This window comes from Crocuta crocuta, unplaced genomic scaffold (genome assembly GCF_008692635.1).
Source record: "Crocuta crocuta isolate KB4526 unplaced genomic scaffold, BGI_CrCroc_1.0 scaffold580, whole genome shotgun sequence".
Taxonomy (NCBI): Eukaryota; Metazoa; Chordata; class Mammalia; order Carnivora; family Hyaenidae; genus Crocuta; species Crocuta crocuta.
In genome coordinates, this window is record NW_027527940.1 from 4,973,161 (window position 1) to 4,986,185 (window position 13,025).

The 13,025-nt window shown below is 39.2% G+C and overlaps 1 pseudogene; it reads right to left on the reverse strand.

Annotated features, from left to right (window-relative positions):
* Positions 1 to 3,896: 3,896 nt before the first annotated feature.
* Positions 3,897 to 4,829, reverse strand: LOC144221814 (heterogeneous nuclear ribonucleoprotein A1-like; annotated as a pseudogene).
* Positions 4,830 to 13,025: the final 8,196 nt, after the last annotated feature.

Here is a 13,025-nt window from a genome sequence, read left to right on the forward strand (position 1 = left end):
ACCGGCATCTCCAGCCTTTTGGGGAAATCCATAAAGGACCTGTTTCAGTCTCACCCCATCCAGAGACTGGCAAAGCTGAGACATACAGAGATGGCTAGGAACAAAGAAGAAGAGCAAGGGCTACCAGTAACAGCCATGCAGTGGGAGTCACTGATTCCCAGTGACCTGCTCTGCAGAGGACTCCAGCAGCTTATGTGACTGCAGAGACCAATGGCCAGCACAGCCACTGAGGATGCCTTGCAAATTTTAATGGTGTTTTTCCTCAGAGATTTTCACATTCAAAGATATCAACTTGCCTTTGACACCACATTCAAAGACAAACTACCTCCCCACTCCTTCCCCTGACTCACTACCTGAACCCTTCCAGCCCAAGATCCACATTGGTAGTCAGCCCCTGTTTCTGCAGCTGCATGAGTGTAAGATGCCAGCCCAGATCCTAGGGTTGACCTCCACCACCGTGCATGTGCTTATGACAAACTCCTGTAGCCACAGGAGTGTATGCTGATAGCCAAGGCCCCCAAAGGTGCTTGTGGACCCAGATCTTGGCCCTGTCTCCTGTCACTGGCCTGTGCTTCTGGATTCATTTGCACCTAGCCCCTCCAGCTATGTACGTGACCCTGCTGGTCTGTGTCCCATCACCAGCCTCCACTGCCATGCACCTGTGACAAGACTATGCAGCTGCAGGAGTCCAGGTCAATAGCCAGAGCCCCCACAGCTGCTTGTTGGCTCAGATCAAACCCTGTCTCCTGTCACTGGCCTGCACTGCTGGAATCATCTGCAGCTAGTTTCTTCAGCTGTGCAATTGTACACCACTGGCCCAACTCCTGTCACTAGCATCCACTGCTGTGTACATGTCTGTGGTGAGTCTCTGTGGCCACAGAAGTGTATGCTGACAGCTGCTAGTATGACTGAAGTTAGCTCTGGTCCTTGCCACTGGCTCTAGCCCTTGCCACTATTAGGCTGCAACCAGCCCCTGACACCACATAGGCACCTATAGCTGGCCCAGACAGGTGAGTGCCTGCATACCAGTAGCGCTAGCCATCACCAATGCCTGCTCTGATCTATTACTGCTGGACCTAGAAATACCCAACAGTCCTTACAGGCATTGTGGACTCCCCACAGCATTCACCAAAGACACACAGTTGTTGATGCTGTGGACCTCAGCTGTCTGAGCCATTATCATCATGCCACCCTGGACCTGGAGCTGCCAAACGTCCCCATACATGGCACCCTTCACTACTAAACCTGTGATGACAGCATGCTCCAGTGTGCCCCTATCACAAGTGAAGGTCTTTCTTTCCAAAGTCCATCCAGAAAGTCTAGAAGAGGTGACTGCTCCTTCAAATGTGCAGACACGTATGCCAAGTTATAAATGAAGATCATGAAGAATCAGAGACACATGACACCACAAAAGAAACAATAAACTTCCAGTGACTGACCACAAAAGAATGGAGATATATGAGTTGCTTGACAAATAATTCAAAATAATTGCTCTAAAGATACTCAGAGAGCTACAAGAGAACATAGCTAAACAATTTGATGAACTCAGGAGAACAATATAAGAACAAAATAAGAAGTTTAACAAATAGATAGAAAACATAAAAAACCCCCACAAATTTTGGAGTTGAAGAAAACAATGACTGAACTGAAAATTTTAATAGAAAGCTTCAACAGAAGACTGGACCAAGCAGGAAAAAAAAGTCAGTGACTCAAAGACAGATCATTTGAAAGTATCCAGTAAAAGGACAGCAACAATAAGGGACTGAAGAAAGCAAACAAAAAGGGAATGAAGAAAGCCTATGGGGCCTATGGGACATCATTAAGATAAACAATCTATGCATTGTTGACGCTCCATAAGAAAGGCAAGAGAAAAGGGTAGAAAGTTTAGTCAAAGAAATCATGACTGGAAACTTCCCACAACCTGGACATCCAACTTTATGAAGCTAATGGGTCACCCCAAAATTTCAATCCAAAACAAACTTCTCAAAGACATAATAAAACTATTTAAAATCAAAGAGAAGATTTTTTTTTTAATTTTTAAAAGATGTTTATTTATTTGTTATGAGAGAGATAGAGAGTGCAAGCAGGGGAGGAGCAGAGAGAGAGAAAGAATTCAAAGCAGGCTTGGCACTGTCAGCCTGGAGCTTGGCTCGGGGCTGGATTCATAAACTGTAAGATCATGACCTGAGCCGAAATCAAGACTTAGACACTTAACCAACTGAGCCACCCATGCACTCCAAATAAAAGATTTTTAAAGCAGCAAGAGGAAAAAAATCTTCTCATGTATGAGAAATCCCCATAAAGTAATAAATGGGTTTCTTAACAGAAACCTTGCAGGACAGCAGAATGATATATTCAACGTGCTGGGAAAACAAAAAATAAAAAACAAAAAAATGACTACTAAGAATTCTTTACCTGGCAAAGTTGTCCTTCAGAAATGAAAGTAAAATGGGGCATGTAGGTGGCTCAGTTGGTTAAGTGTCTGACTCTTGATCTCAGCTCAGGTCTTGATCTCAGGGTTGTGAGTTCAAGACCCATGTTGGGTTCCATGTTGGGTGTAAAGCCAAAGTATACCACTATGGAAAATCATCAATTCACAAAAGAAAGCTGCAAGAAAGGAAGAAAGAACAAAGGAACTACAAATAAACAACTAATAGGATGGGAATAGTACATCCTTACCTATCAATAATTACTTTAAATAGATATAAATAAAATTCTCTAATCAAAAGGCATGGAATAGCTGAATAGATCTTTAAAAACCAACTATATGCAGCTTACAAGAGACTCATTCAGCTTCAAGGTCACATGTAAGCTCAAAGCTAAGGGCTGAAAAAAGATGTTCCAAGCAAATGGAAACCAAAAGAGAGCAGGAATAGCTATACTTATTTCAGACAAAATAGACTTTAAATAAAAAACTAGAGACAAAGGAGGTCATTACATAATGATAAAGAGATAAATTCATCAAAAGTACATAACAATTAAATATATATGCATCCAACATTTGGAGCTCCTAAATATATTAAACAATTGCTAACAGATCTGAAGGAAGAAATAGAGGATATAATAGTGATACCTTATTCCAATACCCCATTTTCAACAATAGAAAGATCAATCAAACAGAAAAATAATAGTAAGAAAACACTGGACTTGAATTATAATTTAGACCAAATGGTTCTAACAGACATGTATAAAATATTCCATCTAAGAGCAGTAGAATACACATTCTTCTCAAGAGCATAGAGAACATTTTCCAGGAAAGATCACAAGTTAGGTCATAAAACAAGTTTTAACAAATTTAAAAAGACTGAAATCATAGCAAGTATCTTTTCTTTTTTTAAAAAAGACACATTTAGTCAGTATCATGATCAGACTATTACATTTAACAATCAACAGCATGGGTACAAAAAAATCTACATTAAAACTATTTGTTGGAATGCTTTACACTTTCCACAGGACGGAAATTAAAATAGCCTGTTATACAACTAGTACAAATACAGTCCTTGAGTTTTTTGCCCATACATATGAGTATAGTCTAAAATATTGTTTCTTTGGGGTTCCTGGGTGGCTCAGTCTGTTGAACTCAGGTCATGATTTCACAGCTTGAAGGCTTGTGAGTTTGAGCCCCACATTGGGCTCTGTGCTGACAGCTCAGAGGCTGGAGCGTATTTCCAATTCTGTGTCTCCTCTCTCTCTCTCTGCCCCTCTTCTGCTCATGCTTATCTCTCTCTTTCAAAAATAAATAAACATTAAAAAAATTTTTAAGACATGTCTTACTTGTAGCAGTGAGGCCCTGCCACCACTGTGCTTGGCTGAGTTCACAAATCTGTTGTAGCCTGGAGCTTCCCTGTCACTTCTCTAGCTCTCCTCTCCTGCTAAGATTTGTTTCCTGGCGGGAATTAAAACCTTCTGCCACGGCCATAGCTACTGCTGCTACTGGAACCACCATACCCACCTTTGCTTCGTGGTTTGCCAAAGTATCGGTCTCTGTCACCATAGGGGCCATAGTTTCTGCCTCCAAAATTTTCTTCTTTCTTGGGTGCAAAATTTGAAGATTGATTGTTGTAACTGCAAAATCATTGTTGCTTCCACCACTTCCAAAGTTGCTTCCATCATTACCAAATCTGTTATAGTCATTCCACTGCCACCATATCCACCACTACATTGACTACCACCAAAGCTACCTTGCCTACTGAAGTTTCCTCCACAACCAAAGTTTTCATTCCCACCAAAACCACCTCCACGGCCACCACCAAAGTTCCCAGAACCACTTCAACTTCTTTGGCTAAAGTACTAGCCACCTCCTGCTTAGATAGAGCTCTTCTTACTTCACAGTATTTATTTTTGAATGACAATCTTGTCCAGAGTCATGGTCATCAAGTGTTAAAAAAGCAAAGCTTCTTTTTGCCACTGCCTCGGTCAGTCATTTCAATCACTTCAATTTTCCCATAATGTTCAAAATAATCTCTGAGATGATGTTCTTCAGTGTCTTCTTTAATGCCACCAACAACAATGTTTTTCACAGTTGAGTGGGCACCGGGTCTTTGAGAATCTTCTCTTGAGAGAGCTCTCTTTGTTTCTACAACTCTTCCTACCATTTTATGTGGCCTTGCATTAATGGCTGCATCCACCTCTTTCACAGTGGCATACGTGACAAACTCAAAGCCTCTGGAGTGCTTGGTGTTTGGATCTTTCATTACCACAAAGTCTGTGAGTGTTCCCCATTGCTCAAAATGGCTCCTCAGACCCTCATTTGTTGTTTAAAAGCTCAAACCTCCAATGAAAACCTTCCATAGTTGTTCAGGCTCTTTGGGAGACTCTGATTTAGACATGATGGGAATGGGAGCTTAAAGTATGCTTTAACAATGCCTACTTGGCTGTGTCCATGGGCAGAAAGAACCAAATATCTTTTTGACCACAATAGTATGAAACTAGAAATCAATAACAAGACAAAAACTAGAAAATTCACAGATAATGTGAAAATTAAACAACATACTTCTGAGCAGCTAATTGATGAAAGATGAAATCAAATGGAAATTAAAAATACCTTGACACAAATGAAAAGGGAAACATGATGTACCAAAACTTATGGTATATATCAAAAGCTGTGATAAGAAGGAAGTTTATAGTAGATAAATATCTACATTGAGAAAAAAAAAAAAAGAGCAGAAGAAGTTAAGATGGCAGAGAAGTAGTAGACTGGAATTTCCCTCATCCCTTAAACACAGCTCTATTGAGGTCAGAATACTTGGAACACCCAGGAAAGCAATTATGGAGTGACAGAAAATCTTCAAAGGTGAAGGGAGACAAGTTGGCGGGACAGAGGTTCCTGTATGTGAATTGGAGAAGATAAAACAGCATAGGCACAGAGGGGAAGGACAAAAGGGAGAGAAAGAGAGAGAGGTGGTGGATTGTGATATTGTGTTAGCATAAGAGACAAACCTCTCTGGCCCTGGACTGGGGAGGGAGAAATATGGAGAGTGCCACTTTCTACTTTGCAAACCTTAGGAGCTGAAGATCAGAGTTGTAGGGGTGCACGGCTTTTTCCAGACTGAGGCCGCCACCATGTGCATGCTCCTGATGTAGGGAGCCAGCCCCGGGATAGGTGGCGATCTCAGGGGCGCACTGAGAGAGAACAGTCCCTTCCTTGAGTATTGTGGGAAGAGGGTTTGTTGCCCCTCCTCCGCAAACGCAAAAGATCCTGACGGAGCCAGCCAAAGGCCCTTTATCAGCTGAGTAGAATAGTGTTATATCAGAACAGAATCCATGGGGTGCACAGCCCCTTAAAACACGGGGATTTGAATCCTAGCTGCATTGGAGGTGCAGGAGACTGTGGCAGGGCAAGTTGACAGCTGGTGCTAGTCTGCTAGGGCTGCCTGAACAGCATGGTTTGAGACACCTGGTCCAGGGAGGATAGATTGGGGTGTCTCCACTTTTTTTCCCATTCCAAACATGGTGGGGCTCCAGGGAATAGGAGCCCAGGGAATAGGCCAGCGGCCACTTCCAATGGAGGTGGGACCCACTTATACCAAACCCTGCCCCTCCATTCCTGGCAACTGCTTATCTACTGAAGGGGGACTGACACTGGGTGAACCAGAGGGCCTCTGCTCCAGACGAGCACAGTGAGAGGTCCCAGGCACCAACAGACAACTGTCCTGTGGTTGTGTATGTTAATCTGTTTCTCTCTCTCTCTCTCTTTTTTCTCTTTTCTCTTCTTTTCTTTTCTTTTTCTTTTCTGCCTACCCTCTTCTTTTCTTTTTCCTTTGGAATCAGGCTCATAGTTTCTGATTTGATTTTTGGTCAAACCTTATCATATATATGTAAATATATGATATATATATGTTTTCTTTGTTTAATCAGGCACTTTTACCCTATTCTTTTTACACCCTTTTTGTATCTCCTTCTTTATTTTCTTTTCTCTCTTTCCAGAGTAACGTTATAGTTTCTTTGATTCTCTGCTTGGTCTTTTTTTTTTTTTTCCTTTGCCCCCTTTTATTTTTCTCTTTGTATGGGACCTGGTAAAGATCCAAACAATCCACCGCTATGAGCAAGGAGTAGCTTTATAGAAGACTGACGAGTGGGATAGAGCAGCCAAATACGCAATGATTAAGTGCACACAACACACTCCAAAAACACTTTCTGAAGAGCCAGGCCCTGGGCAGTGTATGACCCCTTTTTAATGTTGTAGTACTCACAGTTTCAGGACACCTTTAAATACATGTAAAAGACAGAAACCTAGCCAAAATGGTGAAATGGAAGAATTCTCCTCAAAAGAAAATACAGGAAGAAATGACAGCTAGACAATTGCTCCAAACAGATATAAACAATATATCTGAACAAGAATTTAGAATAACAGTCTTAAGACTAACAGGTGGGCTTACAAAAAGCATAGAAGACTTGGGGCGCCTGGGTGGCTTAGTCGGTTAAGCGTCCGACTTTCGCTTAGGTCATGATCTCGCGGTTCTTGGTTCGAGCCCCGCGTCGGGCTCTGTGCTGACTGCCAGCTCAGAGCCTGGAGCCTGTTTCTGAGTCTGTGTCTCCCTCTCTCTCTGACCCTCCCCTGCTCATGCTGTCTCTCTCTCTCTCCTAGAAATAAATAAAAATATTTAAAAAAAAAAAAAGCATAGAAGACAGCAGATAATCTATTGCTGCAGAGATCAAAGATTTAAGATATTGTCACAATGAATTAAAAAATACTATAAATGACATGCAAAATAAACTAGATACAGTGACAGTGAGGATGGAAGAAGCAGAGGAGAGAATAGGTGAAATAGAAGATAAAGTTATGGAAAATAATGAAGCTGAAAAAAAGAGGGAAAGGAAATTACTAGACAATGAGGAGAGGATTAAAGACCTAGGTGATTCAATGAAATGAAATAATATCCATATCATAGGAGTTCCATAAGAAGAAGAGAGAGAGAAAAGGGCAGAAGGTTTATTTAAACAAATATAGCTGAGAACTTCCTTAATCTGGGGAAGGAAATGTGTATCCAAGTCCAAGAGGCCCAGAGAACTCCTTTCAAAATCAACAAAGACAGGTCAACACCATAACATATCATAGTGAAACTGCAAAATACAAAATAAAGAGAGAATTCTGAAAGCAGCTAGGGACAAACGGGTCTTAACCTACAAAGGTAGATAGCAGATCTGTCCACTGAAATTTGGCAGACCAGAAGGGAGTGGCAAGAAATATTCAATGTGCTAAATAGGAAAAATATGCAGCCAACAATCCTTTATCCAGCAAGGCTGTCATTCTGACCAGGAGGAGGGATAATGGCTTTTCCAGACAAACAAAAACTAAAGGAGTTCATGACCACTAAACTGGCCCTACAAGGGATCTTAAAGGGGACTCTGTGAGTGGAAAGTAGCAAAGAATACAAAAGACCAGAGACGTCACCACAAGCATGAAATCTACAGATAACACAATGACACTAAATCCATATCTTTCAGTAATCACCCTGAATGTAAATGTAAATGGACTACATGCCCCAATCAAAAGACACAGGGTATTAGAATGGATTTAAAAAACAAGATCTATCTATTGCTGCTTACAAAAGACTCATTTTAGAACTGAGGACACCTGCAAATTGTAAGTAAAGGGATGGAGAACCATCCATCATGCCCCTGGACATCAAAAGAAAGCCAGAGTAGCCAAACTTGTATCAGACAAACTACATTTTACAACAAAAAACTGTAACAATAAATGGAGAAGGGCATTATATCATAGTTAAGGGTCTATCCATCAAGAAGAGCTAACAGTCCTAAGTGTCTATGCCCCCAACATGGAGAACCCAAATATATAAATCAATTAATCACAAACATAAATAAATATGTAGATAATAATACTGTGATTATAGGGGACTTAATACTCCACTTACAGCAATGTACAGATCATCTAGGCAGAAAATCAACAAGGAAACAAGGCTCTGAATGACACATTGGACCAGATGGATTTAACAGATATATTCAGAACTTTTCATACAAAGCAGCAGAATACACATTCTTCTTGAATGCACAAGGAACATTCTCCAAAATAGATCACATACTGGGTCACAAAACAGCCCTCAGCAAGTATAAAAAGACTGATATTCTACCACGCGTATTTTCAGATTATAATGCTATGAAACTTGAAATCAACCACAAGAAAAAAATTTGGAAAGCCCCCAAATACATGGAGGTTAAAAAACATCCTACTAAACACTGAATGAGTCAACCAGGAAATTAAAGAAGAAATTTAAAAATATTTGAAAGCAAATGAAAATGAAAACAAGACAGTCCAAACTAGCACACTGCATTAATACAATGAAACACAATAATTTTGGGGCGCCTGGGTGGCTTAGTCGGTTAAGTATCCGACTTTCGCTTAGGTCATGATCTCGCGGTTCGTGGGTTCGAGCCCCGCGTAGGGCTCTGTGCTGACTGCCAGCTCAGAGCCTGGAGCCTGTTTCAGTCTGCAACTCCCTCTCTCTCTGACCCTCCCCTGCTCACGCTGTCTCTCTCTCTCAATCTCCTAGAAATAAAAATAAATTAAAAAAAAAAAAGACAGACAATAATTTTACAATTATCTCAATGGATGCAGAAAAAGCACTTGGCAAAATCAACATACTTTTATGATAAAAACTCCCAATTTTATGGGAGAAGCAACATATTTCAGCACAGTGTAAGTTGTATATGACAAACCCACAGCTAACATCATACTCAATGGTAAAAGGTTAAAATTTTCCCTCTAAGATCAAGAGCAAGACAAGGGTGCCCACTCTTACCATTCCTATTCAACATAACACTGGAAGTCCTAGCCAGAGCAATCAAGCAAGAAAAAGGAAAAAAAGGAATCCAAATTGGAAGGGAAGGAGTAAATTTGTCTTTATTTGCTGATGACATCATCTTATATATTAAAAAAACCCTAGAGTCTGCCTAAGCCTATTAGAGCTAATAAGCCAATTCAGTAAAATCTAAAGTCAACATACAAAAAACAGTTGCATTCCTATATACTAACAATGAACTATCTGGGAAAATAAATAAATAAAACAATCCCATTTACAATAGCATAAAAAGCAATGGACTATTTAAGAATAATTTTAACCAAGGAGGTGCCTGGGTGGCTTAGTTGGTTAAGAATCAGACTTCAGCTCAGGTCATGATCTCATGGTTCACGAGTTCAAATCCTGCATTTGGTGAGCTTGAGCACTGCTTCAGGTGAGCCCTGCCTCTCTCTCTCTCTCTCTCTCTCTCTCTCTCTCTCCCTATCTTCTCTCACTCTGCCCCTCACTCACTTGTGCCTTCTCTCTCCCTCAAAAAAAAAAAGAATAAATTTAACCAAGGAATACAAGTTCTATACACCAAAAACTGTAAGATATTGATAAAAGAAATTGAAGAAGATACAAATAAATGGAAAGATCTCTTACTTTCATACATTGAAAGAGTTAATATTATTAAGATGTCCATACTATCCAAAACCATCTATACACTCAAAGCAATCCCTGTAAAAATTCCAATGATATTTTCACAGAAATAGAAAATGCAATCCTAAAATTTATTTGAAACCACAAGACTCCCCAACAGCCAAGGCATTCCTGAGAAAGAACAAAGCTTGAAGTATCACAATTTCTGATGTCAAACTATAATACCAAGCTATAGTAATGAAAACAATATGGTTCTGGCATAGAAACAGACACATAGACCAATGGAACAGAATTGAGAGTCCAGAAATAAACCCACACATATACTTTCAACTACTATTTGAATAGGGAGCCAAGAATATGCAATGGGGAAAGGATACTCTCTTCAATAAGAGATGTTAAGAAAACTGGATATTTACATTAAAAAAGAGTGAAATTGGATATCTATCTTAAACCACTCACAAAAACTACTTTACAATGCATTAAAGACTTACACACAAGCCTTCAAACCATAACACTCCTAGAAGGACTCATAGAGAAAAAGCTGGACATCAGACTTGGCAATGATTTTTTTGGATATGACACCAAAAACAAAAGGAACAAAAGTAAAAATAAACAAGTGGGACTACATCAAGCTACAAAAAGCTTCTGCACTGCAAAAGAGTCAATAAAATGCAGAGGCAATCTAAATAATGGAGGAAATATTTGCAAACCATGTATCTGATAAAGGATTAATATCCAAAATATACAACTCAAGAGTTAAAAACCTCCAAATAATCCAATTGAAAAATGGGTAAGGAAATGAAATCACTATCTTGAGAAGATATCTGCACTTTTATGTTCATTGCAGCATTATTCACAGCAGCCAAGACATGGAAACAACCCAAGTGTTTATCAATATATGAATGAATAAAGAAAATGTGTGTGGGGCAGGTATATATACATGTATACAATTATATAAAATACTACTCAGCCATAAAATAATTCTGCCATTTGCAACAATATAGAATACTTAGTGAAATAAGTCAGACAGATAAAGACAAATACTGTGTGATTTCATTTATATGTGAAATCTAAAAACATCAATATCGGGGCACCTAGGTGGCTCAGTCAGTTGAGCGTCTGACTTTAGCTCAGGTCATGATCTCATGGTTCATGAGTTCAAGTCCCACGTTAGGGTTTGCGCTGACAGCTCAGAGCCAGGTTCAGATTCTCTGTCTCCCTTTCTCTTGGTCTCTCCCCCGTTTCTCTCTCCTTCTTTCTCTCTTAAAAATAAATAAACATTAAAATAAATAAAAACATCAATGTCATACAACTAGAGAATAGATTGATGGTTGCCAGGAGTTGGGGTGAGGGAGACATGCAGAAATATTGGTCAAAGGGTACAAACTTATAAGATGAATTATTTCCAGGAATCGAATGTACAGTGTGGTGACCATAGTTAACAATACTGTATTGTATACATGAAAGGTGCAGTAAGAATAAATCTTAAATGTTCTCATCATTAAGAACCACAACAATAAGACTATGGATAAAATGAAAAGGCAACCAACTGAATGGGAGAAGATAGTTGCAAATGATATATCCAATAAGGGGTTAATATCCAAAATACATATATATCTACATCTGTCTATCTACCTATCTATCTATCTATCTATCTATCTACCTATCTATCTCCAAACCACAATGAAATATCACCTGTCAGAATGGCTAGAATAAAAAAGACGTGAGGGGTGCCAGGGTGGCTTAGTTGGTTGAGTGTCTGACTCTTGACTTCTGCTCAGGTCATGATTTCACGTTTGGTGAGTTCCAGCCCTAATTGGGTTCTGCACTGACAGTGTGGAGCCTGCCTAGATTGTGTGTCTCCATTTCTCTCTGCCCCTCTTCCAGTCATGAACGCACGTGTGTGTGTGTGTGTGTGTGTGTGTGTGTGTGTCTTTCTCTCTCTCAAAAATAAATAAATAAACTTTAAAAAAAAGACAAGAAATAACAAGTGTTGGTGAGGATGTGGAGAAAAGGAATCCCTCATGAACTGTTGGTGGGAATATAAATTGGTATAGCCTCTGTGAAAAATAGAATGGAAGTTCCTCAAAAATTAAAATAGAAATACTATGTGATCCAGTGATTCCACTACTGGGTATTTACCCAAAGAAAACAAAAATACTAATTCAAAAAAATATATGCAATCCTATGTTTATTGCAGCATTATTTACAATAGCCAAGATGTGGAAGCAACCCAAGTGTCCGTTGATAGATGAATGGATAAAGAAGATATGGTTCTCTCTCTCTGTCTCTCTCTCTGTCTCTCTCTCTCTCATACACACACACACACACACACACGCACAGAGGAATATTGCTCAACCATAAAAAAGATGTGATCTTGCCGTGTAGCAACATGGATGGATCTAGACAGTATTATGCTAAGTAAAATAAGTCAGACAGAAAAAAATACCATATGACTTCATTTATATATGAATCCAAAAAACAAAGCAAAGGAATAAACAAATAAACAGAAATAGACCCTTAAATACAGAGAACAAACTGAACAAACTGGTGGTTGCTAGAGGGGAGAGAGTTAGGCAAAATGGGTGAAGGAGATGGGAGATACAGGCTATTAGTTATGGAATGGATAAATCAGGGGAATAAAGGTACAGCATAGGAAATAGAGTCAATGATATTATAACAGCACTATAGGGAGACAAATAGTAGCTACACATGTAGTGAACATAGAATAATGTATGAACTTGTCAAACCACTATGTTGTATACCTGAAATGAATATAATATTGTGTATCAAGTATATTCCAACAACAAATAACACAAAGTGTACTTATGTGAGGTGAAGGATGTATTAACTAACCTTATTGTGGCATATATTTTGCAATATATATATATATATATATCAAATCATCAAATTATATATCTTAAACTTACACAATGTTTTATGTCCATTATGTCTCAAAAAGCTGGAAAAAAATACAACTAAATTTAAAACCATAAACAAACAGTTTATATATAAGGCAAACACACAGAGTAGCCAATATGATATTGAAGGAGTAGAAAAAAAAGGACTAAAACTACTCAAGCTCAAGACTTAACAGTAAAGCTACAGTAATCAAGACAATGCAAT